The sequence below is a fragment of the Anser brachyrhynchus genome (assembly GCF_964034855.1).
Source record: "Anser brachyrhynchus genome assembly, chromosome: 16".
NCBI classification, from domain to species: domain Eukaryota; kingdom Metazoa; phylum Chordata; class Aves; order Anseriformes; family Anatidae; genus Anser; species Anser brachyrhynchus.
The window spans coordinates 3249464-3276524 of record NC_137734.1 but is presented as its reverse complement, the minus strand read 5'-3'; the positions used below and the strand labels follow the sequence as shown (position 1 = coordinate 3276524).

The window sequence follows — 27061 nt, the reverse complement described above, 5'->3', positions numbered from 1 at the left end:
TGAGGTTACTTGTTTGTGTGTTCTCAGTACCCAGCCTCTGCTTCAGTCTCACGGAAACAATCTAATGAAATATATTAATCTCTCAGTCCCTAGCTTTTGTTTTTATTTATCTCCTTTACTTTGCACATCACACAAGAAGTGAGGCCCCCAGAGGCTGAAATTTAATTTGGGTGGATCGTGCACCTAAACAGAGCTGATAAGCCAGAGTACTGGCAACACTACCAGCCTGGAGACAATGCTGCAGATGGCTGCACAACCTCAGGTAGCCCAGATTGTTATTAAACATGATCTCAGAGCAGTTAATTCTTTAGGAACTAGAAGTTTATCAGGCTGTATATTGACATTCCAATCTCCAGCAGTTGACAGAACAAGCATAAATTCATCTTCTGGCTGACTGGGCAACCCTCTGCTCCTCTCATGTTGACAGATCTCAGCTGAAGCACATTTTCAGTTTTCTTGGCAGATAAGTCAAGGATTTTTGCCATCTGAGCTGTCTCAGTCCAAATTAATTCACTGCCACATACATACATGCCCAGCTCAGGTCACTGGGCACGTTATCTCTGTGCTGGGGAGCACATGCTAACCGACGGGTAAGAGGGGACGGTTCATAACCCAGGGGACCCTACCACACACCTCCAAAATGAAAAGGTGGTTCCCGTCCTGTCCAGCTGTGGGCACTAAAATCAAAGAGTTTTATTCAGTTTTGTTTATGAATATGTATTATACACTGACACACGTGTACATACGCAGGTGGTTGTTTTTGTGTGTGTGTTTGCCTACATCCACCCAAATCAACCTGAGGAGCAAACAGAGTAGTATATCAAAGTGATTGGATTGTAAGAAAATACTGTAAAGTACACAAAGTGTATTTGAAAAGAAAATAAAAATAAAGTAACAGAAAACATTCACTCAACAGATCTGGATTCCCCCAATACCCTTCACTATTCCCAAGGGACTTTTTCATATGATATTTGGAGTTGCTGTTGATTTCAGATGGTTTCCTTGCAGGACCATGAGGGCTATGGATGGGCTCCGTGCTCCTGAGCCATGGTGTGAATGGTGCAGTCGAGACCTTTCAGGTTGCTCATATGGCTACAGACAAAAAACAGAATACCAAGGGTACATGGTAAATTGGAAATGGTCTGAGGGGCTTGAGGAGCTTCTCCGCTTTTAAACGTGATAATAACATCTTGCCAGAAGTAGCACCCTGTGCTTGGTTTAACAACACTGTCTCAAAGAACCTCTTGCTACTGCCACTTCACACCTAGTTTTCACATTGTACTGGGTCACTGTATGAAGCGCGGCTCTCTTAGGCTCTTTGGTTTTCTGCAGTTTCTAAATAGTACACAGAGAGGTATATCTCACCAGAGAGAGCTCGCACAGAGGGGCAGACGGAGTTTCTCCTCTAGGGAACTGTCTGCGGTGTTTCTGCTGCGTTCACTGGAGCTCTGTGCATGTTCTTGATAAATTACTGTCAGGGAACATACAAGGCAGGCATCAAACACTTCTCATCTTAATGGAAAGAACTTTAGAAAGCTGTGAATATTAGCTAGTCACACAAGTGAAAAGGGCAGTGACTCTTATCAGCGAACCCATTAATTATTATCACAGCCATTGTTTCTCCACTCTTCTAAGGAAACACTGCATAACACTACGATAAAATCAAAATGCATGATAAAAGCAATCTCCAGGCATGTATTTACTAAGTTTTTAAATTTGTATAGATCTGCCACCTACAACAAACAAAGTCCTTGTCTGCACCTCATTTCAATAAAACCCACACGATATGCAGAGTGATACCCATCCTGCACTACACGGGTGTTTGGCAACCACTTAGGCTGGTTCCATTTCTAAACACTTGGTGGTTGCAACAGCTTCATCTGCAGGACACTTGGCTGGCTGCTTGATTGTTTGTTTTTTTAACTTGTCATCCTGGTGAGATGAGGACGATCCCACCCTGCTACCACCATCTGTCTGAGGCTCCAAGACCCAGTTGTCCACTCCGCTTCTGACAGCACAGATTTGTGCAACTTGGTCAATTTGCATCTTTCCAGGGCTTTACTCTTCCAACCTTCCTCTCACCAGGACCTGAGCTCCAAGGCAGCACTTGTCTCTGGGCAGAATGCTCCCGGCATTACTCTCTGCTTTTGTTCTCGTCTTTGTTGTTAGCGCTGTGATCTTTGGTGCTTCCTGCAGATCTGGCACATCCGAGTCCAGCTGTCCTCTGAGAAGGGCTCTGGGGGTAGTTTTGGATGCCTCCAGGGAAAAGCAAAATAACTGACCTTTGCATTACTTGTTACTTGCACTGCATTCTCCATTAAGTCCCACAGTAATAGGCACAGCACAAATATTTGCTGAGGGGCAGGACCCGCACAAAACAGTTTGCAAGCTAAAGGCAGGTGGTAGATAGGAAGAGGGAATGCTCCTTATCTTCATTTTGTGAAGGAGAACTGAGGTTGGGAAACAGGGTCTATTATCTCATGTGAATTTGAGAATTAAGCTCACTCCTAAAATATTTCTCAAATCCTAGCCAAGGGTCTTATTCAAAACCCATTTGCTGAGCTGTGGTTGTGAAAGGATAATTGAAACACTGCTGTTTTGTTAACTTCATCATTCTGGACCCCATTCTGTTACCCTTCCCCACATCGGACAACATTTAGCTCTGTAAATCATCTCATTTAAACCCAGGCAGCCCTATGCAAAGAGCAAATCACTAATCAGCTAGAGAGCAAAGACAGAATGTGGCCTTTAGAAGGGGATGGAATGAAAATGGGAAAACACAGGATCTCTAGAGAGTTTAAAGTGTCTGTCAAACACACACCAAAGCTCCAGTTAAGTGGGCTGTGGAAAGTTTAATCGGGTGGCATTATCCCAAACTGAATTCATTTGCTACTGTATAATGTTAATGAACCTCGGCTGCTCTTGCTGAAAATAGGGTATGAATGTGCATTATTTTGAGTGCATGCATTAGCCACCACTAGTTGCTTAATTAGTTTTTCAGAGGCTCTGTCTGAATGGAAATGTTATGGAATAATAAGTGATAATGGACTCTCATTTTATTTAGTGCTCTTTCCTAATTTATGGGACATTAAAAGAATGGTAAAAAGAAATAATTTCTTCTCGTCACAGGTGTCCATGTTGTGGGCAAAAAGAGGTACGTATGTTTTCCACAACAACCCAAAACTCTCAGACCCAGGCAAGTTCGGCTTAAAGAACTCCCTTTTCAAGGGACAATTTGCCTGCCAAAGAGGAGTGTATTTTTCATAAAGCTTTTGGAACCTGCCAGCCTCGCTGTAACCCACTTGACTGATGCTCCAATTCTCTTTAAAGAGCAGATCTGCATCTCAACGACTTCAGATGCAAGGAAACGGTGAAATTCCAGGAACTGAGAGCCATCAGGGCACTGGCAAACGCACTGACATCCATGAAAAGAAACGGATCAGGAGCTACCCAGCATGCTTGCACGGTGAAAGAGGGCTGATTGATGGAAGCACAGTAAGACCAGGGTTTTAAACAAAGACAGTGTCAAATTTCCTGTAGAAAATGGGAATCGTTCTTGAAAGCAGTGGTTTTACTAGCAAAGATCTTTGAACTTTTTGAAGCCAGATTATGTAGCTGTGCTCGCAAAAGCTGAGACAACCGTCTACCTGAAACAGGAAACCCAGCTTCTTACCATGGAGCTATCTCCCAGCAAAGGCACTGAATAACACAGTTCTTCTTCCCTGACTCTGGTAGGGAAGCCCATTATGTTCTTTATATCCGCAGGACAGGGAGAGATCCCCCTTAGGTGGGCAAGCATTGAATTCCCACCATCATCTTTCTCCTGGCCCTTGCCAAAGGCTGTGTGTTGCTTTGGGGTTTGCTGAGCAGGGAGCAAGGAGCGGTGAGCAAGTGCTGTTTTCTTTTCCAAAACGCCAGCCATGCTCTGCAGCCAACATCTGAGGGTGGAAGCCAAGCGAGAAATCTGAGCAGAGGCTGTGACGGCATGGCCTGGAGTACAGGGACCCTGTGTGCAACGGGGCCTCTCCATGCATGGGAGCAGTGCTGGGCTGATCTTGGTCACTTCAGAAAATGGTTTCACTAGACGAGTTCAAAATGCAGATGCCCATATGCTGTCTTTAACCTAGTTTGTAGTTGTTTCTGCTCTCCTCAGAAAATCAGAAGCGCAAGCTACGCTCATGTAAAGGTTTGTCTGGATATCCACACGTTCCACTTTTACTCAGCCACACTTAAGCCACTTGTTTAGCTAGATCAGGACAGCTTTGTGCACCAGGCAGGCATTAAAGAGACCCCAGGGCTCTGCTGAGCTCTGGCAGGAGGGCTGAGCTTCAGCTTTTAGCCATGCATGTGGCATGGAGGGTTTCACTTGAAACTCTGACAGGAAATCATCCATTCTCTGTGCTCCTTCTGTTAGGATTTTACAGGGTAGGGTGGGGTTGTCTTCATTGCCTTGATGAAAAAGTTCAAATTTAATTTTTTTAATATGATTTTTTTGGTATTTTCCAGAAAAAAAACAGTTCCCACGCTGTGTCTCAGACTCATGAAAAGCTGGATGGTACCTTGAAAATAACACAACGATCATCAGCTTCCACTAACATGGCTTATGCCTTGATAATAAATGGCTTAGTAAAATGGCAGCAGTCATTTCTGTTTGTACGAACCACTTCTCTGCATAAGAGATACTTAAGAACATTCTCATGACAGAAATATGTGAAATGCAGATCCATCCCTTCTGGTATGTTGTTGCTGTCCTGTTCACGTCCATTTCCTTCACCCTCATATAAAACCTCTTTTACCTTCCCTTCCTTTGCCATCACTTTCTTATTATGAACCCCTTGTGAAGCAAACTGTGTTTTCACTGAACACATACCAAAAAATGTAAATGTCTATATTTATTCTCCACAATTGTGCCTCTACATAATTGTGCCATAATTGAGCCAGCCTTGCTTTTGCCTGTAAGAGATCCATTTGCAAACAAAGGCTCTCTGTGTCTTAGCTATTTTCTTTGGCTTTATTGCTTTGAATAAAATGTAAACACCAAAGTCTCTGTGTGGTTGTGCATTTCACTGTATCTCATTTTCATATGTCAGATTTGTTAGCTAGTCATACTCTGTGATTTATGGCATCAGAAAAAAATTGAGACTAATCTGTCAGCCCTGTCACTGAAAAACTGACATGTTATAATGTCTAGAGAATTGCCCTTAATCAAACAATTAGTTAAATTGCAGTGTATTTAATTATTGGTAAACTTACTGGATACTGCAGTACAGAACAGTCAAAACTCCTTCAGAAATCATTTTCCTTGTAAAGTTGGTTCCATGTGTCAGGATAATATTTGCCATTTCAAGCTTCTCACCCTAGTTTAGTAGAGTCTTTAATGTAGACAAGGATTGCTGTATTATTTGCAAACTTATTCACCAAATGCTGATGCCCTGATAAACAGAAGCAATATTTTTCTGAAAGCCTGGGATATATATTAAACCCTGAGGGTGACTAATGTAATTCCAGGCTGCACTGAAGATCATGAAGGGACAGCGAGGTTTACTCAGATGCTCTTTCATTTTAACTAGAAATTAAATTTTTCAAGGGCCTAGAAACAATCTCTGACAAAAGCTTTATTAAAACTCTTGTGATTTTGTTGTTGTTTGTTTGTTTTTCTGTTCCTGTGAAGGATTTCTTTACAAAGAACCCGCATTTCCCAACAACAATAAATTTTGATCAGCCTCTGCTCATGATCACATCCCAGATGTGTTTAAAGAAGCCAGGGGATGCCACAAGTGAAAAAAAAAAAAAAATCTGCAGCTCTATCTCTCACCCAGATGCAGAGCACCCTAAAATGTCCCAGCTATTCCAAAGTTTAGAGATGAATCACAGCCACCTAGGACTGGCAAAGAGGGAGAGCGAAACTACCGGATTTAAGCATGAAGAGCCCTGCCACAGGCTTGCATGATTGCTTTCATGGCTAAAAAAACAAGCCTTTTCAGCAGGTGACAGAAGGTATTGTTATTACTCCAGGCAGAAGCTCATGGGCCTTTCAATCCTAATTCAGGACTTCAGCAGAAGACGGGAGAAAAAAGATGGAAACAGGAGGTAAAATGAAAATCCCTTCTTAAATTCAAGTGATTCATGTCTAAGACATTATTTAGGATTTTCCTGGTTCCACCTGTCAAGTAAAATGCCATTAGGTAGCATAAGACAGTAGAAAGATGCTTTCTGCCTGAGTGTAAGGACTGAGACCTGAGAGACACAGATTTAGTACCTGTGCACTTGTCTTCTTTTGCTACAAAATAGGGAATTACTGGCATAGGAAAAGTGGAATTGTCCAAAACCCAATTTGAGGGTGACCATGGTGAGTTGTTCTCTGACACCTGATACATACTAGTAAATAAGATTTTGTTTTCTTCATATCAAAACTGGGTGTACTCTTAAACATGTATCAGCCAAACATAAATGGGTTAAATGCAAGGTAAATAGGTGAAAACTCATGTCTGTGATATACCTGGAAGTAAACAATAGAAGATTTAATGTTCCTTGTGGCTTTAAACTCTAAATAGAGTTGTACTGTGGTACTGTGACTATAAAGTAGTCCTGGGTCAGAGCTTTTAGTGTAATGCCCCGGTGGCACCCGAAAGACATGGGGAATTTGTCTTGACAGAGGAATTCAGTCCCTCAAGATCTTGTTTGTTAGCTCCTGCTCAGGAACTTTTCTCTTCCAGAAAACAAATTTAATTTTCTAAAAAATAACTGCCCTACCTTTCTGGCATGCAATGCAGAGAAGGAAGGAAGCATACAGAAATTTCACTTAACAAACTTAAGAAGGCTGCTTTTTGGGGCTGCTTGTCCTCACTGGAACACCTCCAACTCCTTACTCAAGGCTCTTTTTGTCTCCTCGGTGGAACCATTATAGCAGCACTGATGTCCTGATGGATTAGACACAATTCTTTAATAATTAATGCCAATTTCCCTCTGCAGCTTGGTCAGCAACCCACTAAATAGCACAAAACAAACAAGGTAACAACAACAAAATAGTTAACCGGTAGGTAATGCAGGGCAAGAGCTCTGAGCGTTCTTGAATTTTGCCACAAACTTTCGAATTCCTGGTGTGGGAAGCCTGTTGAGAGTTGCGTTTTTTTAAATAGGTCATTAAACACCATCAGGAAAATAAGCTTAAAATCTTGCTCTCAATAATATCCCCTGAAGTGCTGTAATTGATGTTCCTTGAGTGCAATATTCTGTAACAACTCTGTAGAGACTTCACCACTGCCGCGTACTGCACACCGAGACCGTGCACAGATGGGGTAGGACTGACTGCCCGTCCCGAACACCTCCGGCAGTCAGCTCGCTGCTGCAGGGCTCTCGGTCTGTGGGAAGAGCTAAACCTCTCCCGAGGATGAGCTGCAGGGGAAGTCTCATGGTTAGGTTTAACCCAAACTGCGCTAGGGAAAAACTTTCCATTTCTCTCAGTTGGGTATATGGAAATTTATGGTTAGTCTTCCAAGTGAAGCACTGTTTACAGATACCTAAAGAGAATGTATCCCAAAGTCTCCACGCCGTGGAAAAGGCAAAATGCAGTCATCCTGCCCATGTTGTCTTCATCTCCTTCGTTTCTGATCTCCTTTAGCAGTCAGTGTACCAGGAACTGACACGCAGATGAAGAGACACGATGTTGCTATTAGAGAGGCATCGCCTTATTAAATTATTAACGTACTGCTGGTTTTCGGAATGCTATTAAGAAATTATTATTCGGAGGTATCAGGATAATATATTAGGAAAAAATTTCAGAAGCACCAGGAGCTGGTTCCTATAGACTTTGGTGATACATTTTCACTCTTGTATTTAATCACTTGAAAATATTATTCCAACCTTTATCACAAAAACCTCTAGATGTATGGGATAACCAAGCACAGAGATGCATTGATCTATTACAGCAAAAGAAGATCAAATTATAGATGAAGTGGAAGAAGGTTGAAATATTTCATACCTGCTTTGCTATACCTGCCCTAAAAATAAGGTGAAATGAGGCACGTGGTCCACTACTTTCACAGAGAGTGAGAAGTACAGGCCACATACAGATTAAAAAATATGTAATAAAGTGGATTAATTCAGTTTGGTAGGACCTGCAGAAATCTGTCTTGGAGTGTTTAAGGAAATGGCCAGGTATAAATACCTGACCACAGGTTATCTTACATTTACCTTCAGTCTTTCCTGAATATTCATTATATAATGGAAGCCGAAGAAAATTACAAATACTGAAGTCATCAAATCCACATTGGGTAAATGCATTAAAAAAAAGAGTTGAATTTAGGAATCTTTATATTCTGTTGGAACTTACAGCCTCATTCTTTATTTGTACAAAAGATCTGTACTGTGATCATTTTCAACAGTAAACAAGAGTCTTCTAAACCAGGGAACAAATTCTGTGCTGAGTGATAAATTCTGTTACCTCAGAGACACGCAGGGATGGAGAACAGTGCCAATTTGAGGTCTGCCTCAAATCAAAGCGCATTTAAACTTCTTATGTTGTGATCAAGTCCAGCCCCAGTTCAGGATTAAGGTTATGAAATGCTAAAATTATGTAATCAGAAATGACAGCAGCAGATAACATACCAAGCTGTTAGGGAGAGAGGGCTGTTCCAGCCAAGTCAGATGTGCCTTTGTTTAAAATATTCTCCGTGCAGAACTAAAAGGTCTCTGACTGGGACAGGTGAGCACAACCAAAAATTGAAGAAAATGCAACTTATCTTGTGTGTGTGCGAATATTGTCCCAGAGTCAGGGCACACTCTATGACACCCAGCTTTCAGGGGCACCCAGTGCCAGAACAACCACGCAGGCACAAGCAAAGCAATCTGTGGAAACGTACTCTACTAGCATTAAGGCTGCCTACCCTTCTCCATCCTGCATCCCATGCTGGAGCATCTCAGACAAACCAGCAGATCTCCCAAAGAGCTTTTAGCATATTTTATTGCCCGTATAGGTTACAGCTTTAGCTAGAAACTCTCTCAGCTCACCACCATTCTGTCCATGAGTGACCTATTGATAGGACACGGTGGGTGACACACAGTCCCAGGCTTAGGCTGTGCAACAGGGGCTGCCAGGCAAGCCAAATCTGCAAGCTGTAGGAGTATGTCCATCAGCAACACCACACGTCCTACCTCATCACTTAGGGGAACTTCAGAGCCTCAGTTCTCTCACCTCTGTCCTAGGGGTCTTGTGACTCTTGGCACTTTGCAATTTTTGCATTATGACCGGTACAGCTGGAAGTTTGGCCACCCTTTACTAGTAGGTGAGAGATTTCCAACAAAGACATTTCCCTCTCAACTTCTCAAATTCTCCTGTATTGCAGGTGCCTGCATTGCCATCTCATCAATAAGGAAATGGGATCACCGATTGGACCCTGCTAAGAATGTCATGATATTGTTCTGACAAAAAAATGGTACCTCCAACTCTCTGCCACGACCTGGGATGCTGTGAACTTTGTAGGAGTTTAAACTGTAAGCGAAAAGTTGAGCACAGCCACCAGAGAGCTCCCTGGAGCAGCAGCCCCACACAGCACTCGGTCATCTGCAGGTACTCTAATTAATCACAACTACAGAAAGTCTTGATCAGAATCCGAATTCCTTGATTCTAAGCAGTACTCTGACTGACAGCCTTCAAGCACAGGAGACAGAGAAGAGGCAGATCCATCTGCAGACAGACAGATGGATGGAGGGGAGCTGCTGCCCTTCCTGCTGAGGGTGGGCACCATTCGTGAGCGTGCTGTAGAAAGGCTCGGCTGGCTTTAAAACCTCCAGCCCAATGAGCACTGCGGAGTTCAGTGGGGGCTGGGAAAACTCCCCATGGAAATTAAGTAAGAATTTGAGCTGTCAAGTAAATTATATATTGGGGCAATGCCTCCAATTACTCCTGATTTAGCTAGTTAAAAAGTAATCCGACTAGAACTGCATGACCTGACAATTTTCATAGTCTAAATTTAATTAGGCATAATTAGGAAAAGATGTCAGCTGGTAAGTATGATTTAAACATAGGTATCAGTTAAACCCATTCTGAATAAGAAGAGGGCAGCTGATGTCAATCAGTCCTTTAATCTCTCCTTCACACTTGCTGTTTGCTCTCCATTATGCATTCATCTCTGCAGCGCATTGAAATTTCATTCTCCAGTTCATCCAGCGTTTACCTTTCAAGTCTTTCCAGTTCTGCTGCAGCTAAATAAATTCACAGGTTCTTGAGGCTGTCCTTAGGCTAATCCTGTTGTGGACGGAAATCCTGGTTGGTAGGTGCCATCTCAAGACAAAAAAGAAGATGCTGTAAGGCATGGCTGGGGGGTTGGAACCAGATGATTTCTAAGGTCCCTTCCAACCCAAGCCGTTCTGTGATTCCGTGAAGAACTGAAATAAATGGCATTGCCCCAGCCTTTGCAATTTGCTCTAGCCTTTGTGTCACTGCAGTGCACTGCCTTTGGACAGCTGCCTGCCCTGCTCTGCGAGCAGCTCTCCCTTGATTGATGACGCCTGTGTTCTGCTCCTGGGGCAGGAGATGCAGGGACAGGCGCCCGGTACAAGCCAAGAGGGCTAGAGGGGTTAATTCCCATCATTTAACAGCTTTCCCTTTGCCTGACTCGGGAGTGGTGCTGAGAGGTTTGGAAGAGGGCTCAGCCCAGCCATCCCACACCTGAAAGTCACCGGTTCCAGGAAGAGGTCTGAAACTGGGACCACAGAGTACAGCTGGGCAGACTCCACGGGGTACAGGACTGGGCAGTCCTGTAGGGCAGCCATGGCTTACTGGAATGCCCAGCTTTATCCACCCTTCTTCCTTCAGTAGCTCCAGACCATAAGCACTTGGGAAAAGAGTCTGGTTTTGTAAGACGCATCTACAAATGCCTGATGCAGAGGCATTCTCGCTGGATTTTCTGGCTGCTATCACAGTCATATGAAGAACATCCTGATGTGGAATGAAAATCCGTGTCTTTTCAGTCACAGGTTAAGGCAAAAGAGCATTCTGAGTGTAGTCATGGCAGGACAAAAATAGTACTTATTGCCTTTTTATTTTTTAAATTAACAAACAGTTTTTGCTACTTCCCTGCCTCCACCACTATCCCTTTGAAAAAATAAAATCGCTTGAAGATTTTGGAAAGTTTCTCTTCTTCTGGTTGCTTGAGAAGTGCCTGCTATTGCCCGAGGTTAGAAATACCAGAATAGAGCATTCTGCAAAGGAGCTCAGGAAACTTTCCCCAGGACATCTCTCAATCCATCCTTTCCAAACCACTGTTTTCAGCCTCCCCTTCTGTGGCTCTGCATTGACAAGATTTATGTGGCTTTCACTCGTCTTGGACAGATGAGCCTCTTTTGATCACTCGTCACTGCTTTTCATTGAGTAGTGCGAGCAGCAGCAGTGTGCATCCTTGTGCTCGAAGAAATAATGTACTTTCTAGTCCTTCACGCTGTTAATTCACCAGATAAACTTAATGAATTCCCATAGGCACTCAAGGGTAGTCAATAGCAGCTTAGACAAAGGGCGACTGTATAGAAAAGGACATTTCTTGTGTTGAATCCATGGCTGCACTGTGTAGATAATATAAGGATTGCTTAGTTAGCCTTCAACAGTAATGAAGATTCTCTTTTCTGCAAGCCAGTATCAGTAAGTGTTAGTACCTCACTGCAGAACCTCTGGGTTTTAGTTGTTGGGCTTTTTTTGTTTGGGTTGGGTTGGGTTGGGTTTGGGTTTGGGTTTGAGTTTAGGTTTGGTTTGGTTTATTTCAGAAAAACCTAGCAGAGTGGGTAGGCAGAATAAATACTGGAAGAAGCCATATTGTCTTGGAGTTAGGGAAAGTAAAGGTAAGGAAAAAGGAAAATACATTCTAAGGATACTTCTCCTCCTGTTTTCTGAAGAGACTTGGTAACACTACAGTTCTGGGCTCAGACACGCATGGAATAGATTTGCTAGCTACCTACACTGGTGTTGAGTTTGCAGAAATTGTGTAATAGTATGAGTTAGCCTAACCCCAAGGAAAAAAAAAAAGGCAAGAAAAATTTATTCAAAATTATCTTAAAAAATACTACATAATGAGATCAGTATATCATTAATTCAGAAAGAAACTTAAGAACTGTTTTAATTTCAGTAGGGTTGCTCTTGACATACACCGCTGAAAGCAGTGTGTGGTGTTAAAACAGTCTAAGATACCTTTTTAAAGCTTCTGAAGGAATACCTTGTGTTTTGTAGCACAAAAATTACACCTTAAGTGAACTTCTGAAATCCCTGATGGAGCCAAAAGACCTTCTTCTCCTTTCATTTCTACTAGTAGAATTACTCGCAATTTAGACTGATGAAAGAGATAAGAATTAATCTGTCCAGGTTGTACACTAACGCTGGTCAAGATTTATTAAGTTAACTGTGGGTTGTTTGCAGGGGCCTGATTCCAGCCTCACCCCCCTGCGTCTAGACCAGCAGAGCCAAGGCCAGAGCTGCGTTTGTTGTATACCACCAGAGCCAACGCCAAGGTGAGTCCCAAGAAGAAGTGCAGTACACCTGAAATGCAGCACGGGAGTAGTTGTAATATTACCATGCTTTAGTGTGTTCCCCACAGGCACACGAGAATTGGAATTTATGCAGAGGAAGCACTCAGCGGGACCATATTTCCTCAGAAAATGTTTCTCCCAGGAAGCCAAATCACATTTCTTTATTCAACCTGGACTAGTTAAATTTGTATTTGCCAAATGAGTGCCGATTTCTTTGTGATTTTTTGCTCCTCCAAGACAGATTTCTTATGGTGTGTCACATTTCCATCGCAGGCGCAAATTCCCCTCTCGGAATTGTTTCTGTTAAATACCACAGCCTTATGCACACAGATCAGTTACCCATCTAACAGGGAAGCGGCATATGTATTATGAATCTTCAACATGCCATGCGAATGTGCATGTTGGTCTGAAATTCAGGCCCCGTCTGTACCAGTAATTTTAGTGAAAACAAACCAAGGTGACCTACTTTAGCGCATCGGCTCTTCCCTGATAAAAGATTTTATTTTTGCTCTAGGTCACAGTTTAAACTTCATTACACAGGTGTGACGACGGATCTACTTAAGCAACTTCTGCAGCTATCGCATTGATCCCAATAAGATCGGGACTGTACGGACTTGCCCAATGTGTCATAGTGGATTTGTGACCGAGATAAAAAGAAAATCCATAAGTGCTGTGCACTTCCTGCTGTTCCCCTCCTTACACAACACTTTGTTACATAAAGCCTATTTTTCTGGAAAAAAGAGGGGGGGGGAGGAGAAAGATGGAAAAAAATAACATCGTTTTGATTGTAAGCCAGTTTTCTGTATCAAGATGGCAGCAGCGCGTGAAGTGAAGCAAGGTCTCCTTACAGCACCATGTGACAAGGCTAATCAAAATAAACATCCAAAAAATAAAGAAATTAAGGGTGAGGTAGCAGACTGTGGGGAGAGCAGATGGTTATTTAAAATAACGGCAAAATTTTGCATGCTGAGTGCAACTATAGCTCTTGTCACAAAATATAGCTGTTAATGGCAAAGGAGAAGGGAGAAACATCATCAGGGTGTTTTGTGGAGCTGGCGAAAGCAGGAAGATGAAAAATATATGGGGAAGAGGGTATTTTCAGCCCTCTGCAAAATCTACTCCAAATATCAATGGCAGAGGCAGAGGAAACAGAAAGCTGGAAAGAACATCACATTGATTCAATTTCTCATACAACATATAAGGTCTCTCACAACCACAGGGGTCAGACAGTGAGCTAAAGAAGAAACTTTTGTCCCCCCAAGAACAGAAAAAATGCAGAATCTGTAGTTTACAGTAGTTTGAAACCCAGAAAAGAGGGTCCAGTCCCTGAGAAAGGAGCTGGGAAACCAGGACTGCTTAGCTTGAGCTGTGATTCAACTCCAGCCACTAGCACAGGTCCCATCGCCGTGCACAAATTCATGACTTGAACTCGAGCCCGAACTCATGGGGTTAGCCATGGGTTTTTCTAATCCTGCCATTCTGCCTGGCTTTTACTACGATAAAGGGTTGTTGCCATGAGTCGGGGTTGCAGCAGAGACACCCCTGAGCTGACATACCAGAGTAGCTCAGTCCCTCTACCACAGAGGGGTGTATCAGGTTATTCTATCTCATCCTGAGCTCTGAACAGGACAGGACACCAACCCTACCTGCCATCCCAACTACTCTCCCAAGGCTCTCTCCCACCTGCCAGTCCAGCCGTGCAGCTCAGGCATTACCCCGAGTTACGGTGGCAATGTAGATCACCCCTTGCTTTTGCCAGGATACACAGCAAAGAGGGAGGCAGATTATTGCTAGGCTGCGAATCACATTAAATAATGAAATAAAAGCCAGAGATGGGTCCATTTGCAGACAGACAGGGGCAGGAGCCAGTTCACAAGCATCCTTTGCAGCCCCCAGCTTTGTATCCAGTGATCCACCAGCTATTAGGCTCTGATTAGGAGCAGTACATGCACTCAAAGAGGTTATTTCCACCTCAGAAGGGTGGACCAGCAGTCATCTGAACATCCTCAGCTCATTTTGCAGGTACCGTTCCCTGGGTTGCCTCCCTCAAAATTACCCTTGAAATATGCCTGGTTTAAAAAACAAAAGAACAAACAATTTCCTCCTGCCACGACTGTTATGACAAACTGAACCGCACGAACAGAAACTTCCCCCTGCACAAACTAACCAGCTGACAACCGTGTGGGAAGGAGGGTGGGAGCGGGACGGGAAGCTGGCTCAAAGCACCCGAAAAAAAACTATCTTTTTCTGGGGAAAAGAAGATGAAACGTCTGCAGTGGCTGCTGGGGGAAGTGCTCTGGAATAACAGCCTTCCTCTGCACATCGCAAATGATGGCACAGCACCAACCTGTCTGCTCTTGAAGACCTGATCTTCCAAAGCTCTGCAGTCGATAGGAACCCTAGGTCTGAACAGGAAGGCAAAGTTTATCTACACGACCATCTCTGAGCAGGCCACAGCTCTCCTCGGACTCGGGAGGACGCGACACTGCACTAGAAGACCTTACCCAGATCACCCTGTTCCCCTAGTTGCATACTTGTTGGCTCTGTCTAGGTTTTCCATGACGACCTCTGAGTCTTTTCTAGTGAATTATGAAAGAAAGTGTTATGCCAGTTATGCAGCAGGGGCTCTGGGGAGGACGGTTGGCAGTCCTGTGTGATTTAACCCGCATCTCCATAGCAAAATTGGCAACTATCAATCTGAAAAAAAATAAATAATTAATAATCCTCAGATTTAAACTCCTATTTGTTTCATGCCAACTGGCCACTGCCAATGGTATTCCTCCATGCAGGCAGCTCCGTGGATGTGGGACACTTTCAAGAGCAGTGTATTCATCAGCATGTTCTTTCTAACAAATTCTAATTTCAATGTGTTGCAGGAATCTCAGCTAGAAAGGGGGAAATGCTGCTTCCAAGAGAGAGGGATGTTGCCAGCCAGCTGCTAAGCAGCATCTCAGATGTCTCAGCTTCAATGGAGGGGATCGGGAAGCCTCTCCCTGCAGCTCCTCTCTGCCCTGGTATGTGCTATTTGCTGTTTGCCTGGTGTTATCTCTGCTAACTGAATGAATTGCTGACCCACTGGCATGGGGTGCAAGCAGGTTGCTGTTGTACTGCCAGCCTGCCCCCTGGTACCAGCCATCCAAGCTGGGTCAGCTGAGCAATGGTATCAGCTCAGCACAAGACACAGATGCTCTTCTAAATTCACAGGAAATCTCCTTTTCCTCCTGAGCCTCTACCTCTAAGCCACTTTTTTCTGTGAATCCCCCTCAAAGACTGAATAATAAAAATAATAATCAAAAATCGCAGACAAATCACAGTTAAAACTTTGAGAAGTGAGCTGTCAGCATGTTGAGAGAATGGAAGGCAGCCGGCTCTGCTCCACGCTATTAAGTGTTTCTAGCACACCAGACACTTCAGGATCTTGGCACAGTGAGAAATAAATGCAGAGGAGCGTCTTTTCTGTCTCTTGCAGAGGAGGGGGATATAGAGGGACGTATTCTAAAGCTTCAAAAGCCGGGGATGACAGTGACATAGAGGATGCAGCTGTAGTCTATTTTCCAAGGCTGACGGGTTTCCATGGAGTTCCCACCACACATCATCTGCTGTTTTGTTGGTCATGGGTGGCACCCACCCCTGCCTGGCCTTCTGGATGCGGGAAACCCTTCCAAGTGTGTATGTTTTAAAGATGTAGATAGAGCAACACAGCCCTTTCCCTGACACCTGTGCACTGACTTTGTGTCTCTCAAAAACGTGGAAACTGCCAGGTTGGATCCCCCCCAAGCCCATTTACTCCACTCTTTCTCCAACAGTGGCGGCACCAGATGCTTTGGAAGAAGGTGACAAAAATGCCTTGAGTACTGCAGGCTGGGCAGAGTCCCTGAAATCTGGGAAGGCATCATCCGCCTTACTATCTGAACGTTCCTGTCCTTCCAGTTGGTTTCCTGCCCTAATAGAAATGGTTGTGTTTTCCAAGACTGTAAGACAGCTTTTCTAGGAGTTATTTCACAAACTGGGGGTGGAAAAAATAAAAACCGGTTTCCTGAGTTTTCCACTGAATGGCAGCTTCAGATCTGTTGCATGAGGCTTCTTCTCACTCAGATATCATACTCAGTTTTTGTCTCTCACAATTTTCCTACTAAAAAATACATTTAGCAGCTATCCCAGCAAGTGCGAAGGCTTATTGCCTGCCTAGAAACATCTGTCTGTCCTGATAAACCACTGCAGCTGAATAGCAAATGGTCTTAAAGCATTTTTCTAATTCCTTTCCTCTAAGTGATCATCCTTGCAAAAATTAACTGGGTGGATGCTCACGGTATTTAAGATCATGGTCTGCTCAAAAGTTTTTCTTTTTTTTTTCTAAGGAGAAAGAGAAGTTTTGCTAAGATTCTCAGCCTCTGGTCACAGGTCTTTATACCAGATCTTTCTGTGTTCTTATCTAGACAAATTATAACTAAATTTCCTCGAAGGTTGTGCTTCTTTGTACTGGCTTTGTACGCTCTTCTCATTTCTGAATTCTGTGATATAATGCAATCATTTTATAACACCCCTCATCAGCATAGTATCTGAGCATTTCTCCCATAGAAACTGAGTGCAAATGCAAACTTCAGCCAATTCTTTGCATTTCTTGCACACTGGGGTAAGGCTTAATAGAGTGTCATTTTATTTTTTTGTTGTTTTTAATTTTATTTTTAGATATTGCTATTTCTTCATTTAAAATTGCTTGATTAAAAGGGATTAATTGAGTAGAAATGTTGTTTCCTAAAGCTGATTCTAGCTGCTGGGACTGAAGGCAGGATAAATCTCATCACCAACAGACAGAACAAAGATATTTCCAGGGTGGGAAGAGGATGCTGGTAATCCAGAGCAGCATCCCAGAACCCTAGCTTGTAAGGGAGTTGAGTGTGGTTAGAAAGACCCAGGACAAAAAGGAATAAGGAGAGTATTAGGAGAGCTGACAGAGACAGTATTAAATACACTCAGGAAGCCCTGTCTCCTATGTGTCACAGGCAGATGCAGTGAGCCATCACTCTGCTGTTGGAAAAGCAGAACTATGGACGAATGTACTTTTTACATAATAGACTATTTTCTAGTTCCTGCCAGGGCATTTGAGCAGAGGTTTTCAGTCTGTTTAATTCAGTTTTACAAACATATCCTACCTCAGTGGTCTAATGAAACAAAATATTACAGCTTTATTGATTGCTGACGGCCTTGAAATTCAGCATGGAAACTTCACTGCAGAATCAACTCTCCAGATTTCATTACAGTCCTTCGGATTTAAATAATGGACACCCGGTGAGCTGCTATATTAGATTTACAAAACTTCTTGCACTTAGCAACATTCTGAATAAGTTTCTCTGAAAATTAATTGGCAGTGTGATTAATTTTTTGTTCCTGTACTCTATACAATGATTCAAGCACTCATGTGGATATGTAATGAAACATAGGATTAGACTAACTATAGAAGCAGAACAGGAACAGTGACTGGCGATATTTGCTTGGATTTTTTCCTCTGAAATTATAGTTCTTGCCAAGTTTTACTACCCAAAAAATTATACATCTATGCCTCTTATACCCTAATAAGCATTTGCTTTGAAAAACATCCAGACTTGAAGATTGAATTAATAAGTATAACCCCAGAAGATACAATGCAGGCTACTGCCATGTTTACAGGCTTTGATTTTCATCTGAAAAACAGAAAATTTCTGCATCTAAGGTTTGCTGTCTGCAGGCCCCTGGCTTGCTCGGTTAAGTCCAACTCAGATTACAGGTAACCTTCAGTTTATTTTCAAACCTTCTGGCTTCAGGAGACCTGTGTGCTTAATAAAATATCTTGCCCTCTTAGACATTGCTCTTTCTTCTACCTAAAGGACTCAAAAAAAGAAGGAAATGACCAAGTAAACTCCCCTCTCCAAATTAGTGTGGGTTCCTCCTGCTCAGGACACATCACTGACCCATCCCAGGAACTATTAGGACCAAAATTAGCACGATTTTCTGAAGGGAAGTGCCCAAATTAGCATGTATCTTACTGTGCCTGCTTTCAGAGAGAGACGCAAAAATGCCTGCTGCCATCTGGCTGGTAAATAAAACCACCTAATCTGCAGACCCCTTCCTTGTAAACAGCACGATCAACAGTCCGCAGACATCTGTGGAAAGTCTTCAACAATTTCACTACGGTTTTGATCCCAAGGATGTGACGTGGCTCCTTCTTCTGGAATTTAGCATGCTGTGCTGATACCGCCGTCAGCTGCCCGATGTATCAGCAGCATTTCTGTAGCAGCCCTTACTGCAGCGTAAAAGCAGATCCAAATCAGCAGTCTCAGACAACACAATAAAAACAAGCGATGTTAACTGCCCATTAAGCCTGATGAGCAGTACTTATCTTCCTGATTAAGGGAATAATAAAGTAGATTTGGATTTGATGATTTTTACAGGTTGCCTGCCAAAACCAGTCGTGTTATGTGAACTCAGCAACTGTTGTTGTTGTCAGAGCCCAGGTGCCTGGCCTGAGCAAAGCCTCCTCCCCGTGTTTATTTCCAGGCACCTGAACTGGGAACACTTCTCCCATTCACCATCCTGCTGCCGTCTGGGATCCCCCTGCCACACACACATAAGAGCTGCAGGCATCACAGAGCTGCTGTCACCGATTGCACCCAGTACCATCCATTCAGACGTAGTAAAGCAAATGCAGAACCACTGTTGCCATGCCAGGGCTTGAAATTTGCCTACTGAGCCGGTTCCAGTGAAAAGCTGCTATCATTAAAGCCTGCTATTTTCACAACACAGCTCCAAACAGCACATTGTCATTTCCCTCTGTATACTAAACTTGTTACTCAGTGCTATGTGTCTGATTCGCATGAACGCTGGTGTATGGTTCGTTAGCCATCGGAACAGAAAATGCAAAACCAATGTGTATGAGGCCTTTATAACCGAAACAGAAACACTATGTTCTTGGCAAAGGAATCGAGGAGATGCAAGAATGAAAATAGGGGTTGTGGGAATACCTGAATCCTGCCTCAGTTGAATACTTAGCGTAGTATTAAACAAGGCAGTTATGTGTTTTCTTCTGTTTGCTCATTTATAAAAGACTGAGATGTTCTTTTCCATGAATCTCCTCTGTTATTATTCTGTTATAAATTTTTAATTATTGCAATTTATTTTCACATCCTGTGAGGAGACTTCATTGTCTACAACTTGCGGTAAAAACTGGAGGTGTTTTACAACAGACTTCCTACCAGTAACAATCCAGAAGGATCCAAAATATGATCCATTGTGATGGCACAATTTGTACGAAACAACACAACTCAGTACCCAGATCCTGCTCCTTCCAGTAGAGGTGTTCCTAAAACAAATCTCCAAGCAGGTTGTTCACCTCCCATGGACGTTCATTTGGAAAATCCTCGTAGCTCTCAGATAAAGCAGTTACAAGAAGTTCTGATGCCGTTTTTGATACGGTACCACAGAGCAACAGTGAGAGCACAGCACCCGCTGTCCATCACCCAGCTCTGTTCAGTATGCAGGAAAAGGAGGGTGCAAGTGTCACCTCCGAACTTGCGAGAGCCCCCGCTGCATCCGTCAGCCAGGCGAGGTGTGAGGAGCCTGCCCGGAGGCAGACAGCACTCGGTACTGGAAAGCCTGCTGCTACAGAAACAATTGCACCTCCAGGGGCTGTTTCCAAATGACTGCTAATGCAATAAAGGACACTAAAAATAAGTGTCTTGTATGTAAAACAGCAGTCACAGGCAGTTCCACTTAAATGCTGTGAAGCCAAATATTTTCCAGTTATGATTACAGCCCGTAATGCCATTTCCTGAAGTACCTTACTGTGCTGCTGACACCAACTAAAGGTGAATAGGGTAGTCCCAGCAAAGCCTGAAGTCCAGTGATTTGCTGGAAATCATTTATGCTGCGTGGTTCCCTGAATAGCCTGCTCTCCTTCCCAAGAAACTAGACAGGAGCCCACCTCCAGTGCGACTTTGCCATTTCTCTTCATCTTGCTGTGCCCTTCCTCATACAGCTCAGAGAAACACAGTATTATTTTCTTAGTCATTCGGACAAAATTTCTGACAAACTTAGTCACAGACCTACAATTAAGAATGTGTGGGATTAATTATATACGAAAAGTTGTACATCAGGAGTAGGAGGCTTAGGGTCTTATGGCAAGAAGAAAATCACAGAAAATCAGAGAAATTGTTTCCATTATAGCAGGGAAGGATACCAGGTAATCATTATTTTTACTGCTCTTCATCAATGCCAAGAAGGTTGACACTAGCACCTCTCTTGCAGCTCATGTAACCCTGCATATATTACAGAGCTGTTGGACAAATTCACCCCTGCCATCTTAAACTAACACAGAACCATTAATGCTGCTACTTCTGAAACTCTAACAATATTGCTTTTTTCCTGTCAAAGGTGCTCCTTGGCTTTGTGAGAAGCTTAAGAAAAATATGTACAGACTAAAATCTCAATCCAAGCTCCTTTTTGAAAGGGTTTCTCTATTTTTAACATATTTTTTGAGGCTTAGAAAGTTTTACTCCAAACTTTTTCAGCAATATAAGTGTTATCTCTGTGCTGGTATTTCTTCCTGGAGCTAGATTTAAGCATGAGGATTAACATCAGATCTTTCCTGATACTGAAGAAAGCTGAGTCCAAATTCAACCTGCATGACTAAAATCTATCCAAGCAAGAATATAAATTGAGTACAACTCCAGCAAACTAGGCATTTGGATTTAAACCCCCGATTACCCTTTGCACTTCAGTCTCATCCCTTAAAATCAGTGAACAATCATATTTGTGTATGTAAACCACGCTGGATGGAGACTGAAGACATGTAGAGAACTAAAACATTCAGGCTACAAAATACTACTTCTCCGCTCAGTCATATACAGTGATAACAGAGGGAACAGGTAAAGATAAATTCAAAGACATGCAATCGCTGTTACTCGTGCTAATTCCCCAGCCATGAGAGAAATGGAAAGGGAAGGAAAGAAACGCTCCAAGAACTTTAAAATGCACTGAATTTAAAGGGGTGCAATGCAAGTATCCAACCACACATTATAATCACCAGGGCTGTACTTAAATTCTTGACCATTCTTAAAAGAAAACCGCTTTTACATTATGAAGTCAGAGCTATGTATAATTACTTGCTAAATTACAATAAATTTTGAAAGAAGGCAGAAGTTGTCAGACCATAAAAAGACAAGTAATCAGTTTGCATTAAGCTTTGGTTGCCCTCATTCCCTAAGGACCTGAATTTGTAAGTCGTGTGAGCTCTGAAATCCATGTAACCACAGGGTCAAGCCATGTGGATTACAGAGTTCTCATTCTGAGGCTGGATGCAAACGCACAAAAATGTAATTGATGATTCCGAGGAATATTCTGGTTTCTAGTTTTTGACACTAACAGAGCTCGCAAAGCAGCAAAAAGACGTCTGCTTCCATCAAACACCACCAGTTTGCTCTCTGAAGCTTGATCCCAGTTACCTTAGTTATAACCTTTCATTAACTGTCTGAGAAAAACAAGTATAATATAGTATCTCTCGGCAGAAGACTCAATTCAAGACTAAATTGAGGAAAAAAATCAGACTCGCAATGCAATAATAGTCATAATGAAAAGCTTCTTCCCTCAGCTGCCCTCTAGTTATAATAGGTCACGAAGTTTTAAAATTACATTAGCTTAAATGAACAGTGGGTTTTGTTGTTGGTTTTTTTTTTTTTTCAATGTAAACAGCAATTCTTATTCTAAACTGAAAAGAAAAAAAGCATTCTGTAAAACAATTACCTCTGTGGCATGAACTGCGCTGCCATATAGACACAGCACCTTTTTCTGTTTGCACCAGTGTGAATCACAGTAACTCCAGTGACTGCACTTAGTAGATTTAGTCCAGTGTCATAATGCACAATATCATCATCATGTTTAATCGTCTGTTAAAAGTACTCCATGTTTGTAATGAAAGAGCAAAGGGAGCAGCATGTATTGTATATTCATTGTTCCAATAAATATGTGATTTTTTAATTTTTTTTCTGGAACCACGTTTGTCGACAAAGCTTCTATTACTAGCCTGAAGATTATTTGTGCTAGAATCAAGAGTTTCCAACATCTGTTGTCAGAATGAGTTTTATAAATTGGCCTGGAAGAGAAGTACGAAGCCACCTGATCAGCAATCCTGTCTAACAAAACTGATCAGAAGAGCACAGCTTTGCATGTGTCTGCCTTTGGTCACAGTGAGAGCAAATAGAAACCATTCTGAATTTGAACAATTTAGAAACAACTCCATCAAGACATAGGGGTAAGTGATTATACCAAACTGAATGGAGAAAATAAAAGATAAAATGAAAAACGAAAAAAGATTATTTTTCTTAACAATTCAGCTAAGTTGACCCAAGAAGAATTACTTTTTTAAAACTTTTTTTTTACCGCATCAAAGTGGTGAATACAGCTTATTTTGTTCTTGGGTTCCTCTTCCACAACAGACTACAGATGTAGGGGCAAATTAATCAGCGCTCCCTAAAATTCCTGCCTATGTGGAAGATAAAGGACATTTCTGCATATGGGTGCACAAGCAGCTAAATACTTTTTACGTGAAGATATTTTCTCAGGGTGGAAAGGTGCCCATTTCAGCCCACCTTTATCAAGGAGAATATTCAGATGGAAATAATTAGACTCTCTGTCAATAGAGAGAAGTTAAATGAATGTAGCAGTAAGAGTCCTGATAACAATTTTAGAACCTGCTATACACAAAATGAGGAGAAACTGCCACTTTTCTTGCTGAGCCCATGTATGAAAGTCACTGCAGATCACCACAGCTGGACACTGTCAGAAAGGCAGTGACAGATTAAATGTTGTCCTATAGAAGCCTACAGCTCCTGAAATGAGAATAACATCAAAATCACCTCTGAGGGTGAAAGCCAGGCAGCTGTAACAGGACAGCAGTCATGTTAGTCCCAGGGCTAACTCGTTTGTGTTCTATCATTGATGAAAATTATTCTCATACTAAAAAACAATTATGAGAGCAGTTTAAAGGGGATCATTTAACAAAGGCAGTAAATGACCCAGCATTTTAAATTTGCCACAGACATTATTTTTTCCACCCCTCATTTTTCTCCTCATCTTTCTCCTTTTTGGCTATTCAACATTTGGCCTTCAGGCTAAGAAGTAAAACGAACAACTGCAGAGCCAGATACAGGAAAAAAAATGACAGCATAAGAAATGCCGGCAAAAAAAGGACATTTCTGAGAAATTCAGCTGATAAGCAGATTTGGTGGAAGGCTCTGGCACTCAGCAGAGCTGGATGATTTTGCACTCTGACCAAGGTCAAGTGGTTCTTCTAAGGTCACACAACTCTTCCTTTAAAAGCATCAAAAACCCACTGGCAGATGCAAGTCCACTTCTAAACTTATCACAATTGTAAATATTTTCTAGTGGAGACTTAGTCATTCAGTTGAAAAACTGTAGTGATTATGTTTAACATCACCAAAAGTAGGAAAGACTTCAGGTAATGCCTTCCAGGGAGGGGAACTAAAACACTGAGAAGAAAGCCATCCTTTTCTTCTTGTAAATATTTATCATCAGTGCATGAGAAATTCAGAATTCTGTTGTGCAATGGTAATAGGACCCATTATAGTTCACCTGAGCCCCAAATTCCCTACTGTTAAAACCAAATGGATTATTTTTTTATATTTTCTTGAAGTACATTGTACTCTATTATGGAGCAAGATGTGCAGAGATTCCGAAAGAAGTTTCATCTGCTTCTAATGGTGAATGAAAAACTAAAAACTTTTGAAAGTCAGAAATTGATTGAATAATTCCCATCTCAGGAGTGCTAGTAAATCTGGGGCCTAATTAACATCTCTGAAGTTGCTGCAAACAAAAAATATATATTTTTTTTAGGTTTTGATATATCTTAGCAGCAAAGAGTGCTGGAAAAGGAGTGGTGTTCTGAAATACTTGGAATTAGTTCTGAATGTATAGTAAGTTTGGCAAATATAAATGAAAGATATCAAATTTTCCTTCACAGGTATACAGTCTCTAAAATACAAAGTGTGCAGCTACCTGATTCGAGGCACGTGACTTAACAAAACATCCCTCAAACAGAATGACATTAGTAGTTAACAAATGCACTGATTTTGTGTGAAAGAAGGGTCGGCTTTGTCATTATCCTACCCAGACAGACAGAGGGACTTTGGCCAATATGAAAACTAGCCAGAGAAGGAAGATTGGGAAAAAGGAGATGTTTGTCCTCTCTAATTCTTTGCCCATACAGTAGCATCTCTTGTATGCTAAATGACCTCCACGGCCTCAGATTTACAGCTAAATACAAAGTGGTTGGGGGAATCACAAAGCTCGATGTTGCCTAGGTAATTCTTAAATTACTTCTCTTCTCCAACTTTAAGAGGACAATATGTAGCAAACACTACGTCTTTATTCTCCATTCCTAATGGCTTCCTAAGGGCTGATCTAAAGTCTTCTGAAGCCAGGAGAAAGACTCTCACAGACATCAGTACATTCTGTATCAGCAATTCCTTTGGACAGTGGAGGTCCTTTTCTAATGGGAATGTACGAAAAGTGCGAGTAATTCACATCATCACTAGAGACAGTTTTAAGAATGGGATAAGAGCAAGAGATATTTGATTACTCTTACCTGAACTGGAGGATGAGTCAGGAGCACCAGGATGTGTAGGTGGGATCCAAAGCCAGCCTAAGCATTGTATGCACCTGAGTATCAGTCTCCCATGCCTCACATTATTGTTCCGATCTATAAAGAAACAGTTAGTGAGCTTTTAAAAGTATGCCCCCCACACACACATTGTAAAATCAAAGAGGTATTTTCTTTATAAATTTCTCACATAGCTAAACAATGAAGTTACCTACTATGAAAGAAAGTGGGGCCTTCCTACCATTTAGAAAATTGCTTAAATGTGATACTTTACCTCTGATATTGTGTCAAGGAGCATAAAACCAGCATGAATGGCTGAGGCAATTGAGAAATCCTAAATAGGAGAAGAAGCTCTGTCTCCTTCCAAAAAGCTTACTGTCGCAGCTTGCTGGGAAAAGCTGTCAAATGTGCTAACTGGCTTTGTCGCTAACATGATTATGCAAAGTAGATGATAGTAATAGTGCTAACCTGCCATCACTTACAATGGCATCTGCTCTCTTTCAATTGTATGTAATTTTCATTGAATTTAGGTCCGTCAGGTTGCTCTGCCATAGAATTCGTGTGAAAATGAGATCCTTATTCTAAGCAACTGATGCAGTTGAAGGAACATGAAGTGTTAAGACTGCTATCCATTATGCAAAGGAAGGAAGATTATTCCAAAAATGCAGAAAGATAAAATGGATTTAAATGTGCAAGTTTTCAGTTACTTCCATTCCTGACAAAAACTGAGGCTATTCTAAAGAAGAGGTCTGTAAATCACAGCTGGCCTCAGAATATCCTAACGTATGTGTTCAGATGGGAATTATGATATATATATTACATCAGGCTTACAGACCTGACCCAGCAAAAAAGTGAATTTGGTATGAATCTGAGTTGGAGTTTGGAGTTAATGCTCATTGCTGCTAGTTTTAAATAGCTAGGTATCCCCTACCTCAAAATAAATAATTGGTAAAACAGGACCACTATCCATTTGAAGAGGGACAGTCCTCACAGCAAAGCAGTTGAGCACATTGGTCAAGTCAGCATTTATCAATCCACTACAAATCCTTCCAAGATCAAGGACAGAGTTTAATTACGTAGTGCTTCTTGTAGTAGGTAACAGTGCAGAAGCTGGTAATCGAAATCTGGGGAGTGAAGTAGAAAACTACCGATCCAGTGAACAGGCTTGTGCAGTTAAGTCTCTCATGAAGGTAACATGCATAATTTGTCAAACTTCTTAAGCAATAGCTTATTGGCATCATTGACTCTTACATCAACTTATATCATCTGTGTACAGTTTATAAAATCACTGAGTTCTTGTATACAAGCAGCAATGCATTGCAATAAAGTTCTGATTTTGCCCGCTGAATCAAAAAAACAAAAATTTGGTAAGTGTATCACCCCATAACAAAAAGAATTGCATGAATTATTACCATGCTAATATTGGTAGTGGTATCTTTTCCTTTTACAGTGTTGCCAGCAAATTAGGTTATTCTATAATGAAACACATTTTTACAATGGATGCAAAGGTATTAAAAGAAAGAACTTCTCCAAAAGGCCAAGTGGGCTTATTTGAATCAATGCAGACTAAGAAGTTCTGAACTCTGTTCAAGTATAGATCACAAACAAATTGTGTTTGAATGCCACCTCTGTGTTATTACAGATACTAGAAATATTCTGGAAGCACTGTGAGCTAATCAGCAGTTTCTGCTTAGGAGGAGGTGCAGAAGAAAGAATCTATAGGTTAAAATTGCAAGCAAGACGCTCATTCTGTAAACACAGGCCAAAGTGGTAGAAGGGGTATGAAACAGAAAGGAAAAAAAAAAAGAAGTAATGTTCTTTTAGTGAAGGCACTGCAGAATATGTCCCTCTAGTAACTTTTATGCATGCTGGCAGAAAGGGCTAGAAACAGGATAGAAG

At 41.9% G+C, this 27061-nt stretch overlaps 1 long non-coding RNA gene across 1 annotated transcript in view; it reads right to left on the bottom strand.

Annotated features, from left to right (window-relative positions):
* LOC308178870 overlaps nucleotides 1-27061 on the bottom strand; it is a 101472-nt gene that overhangs the window by 68354 nt on the left and 6057 nt on the right. The window contains exon 4 of the long non-coding RNA XR_013940009.1: nucleotides 25148-25261. This is a non-coding gene — a long non-coding RNA (uncharacterized lncRNA). The remainder of the gene's footprint in view (nucleotides 1-25147; nucleotides 25262-27061) is intronic.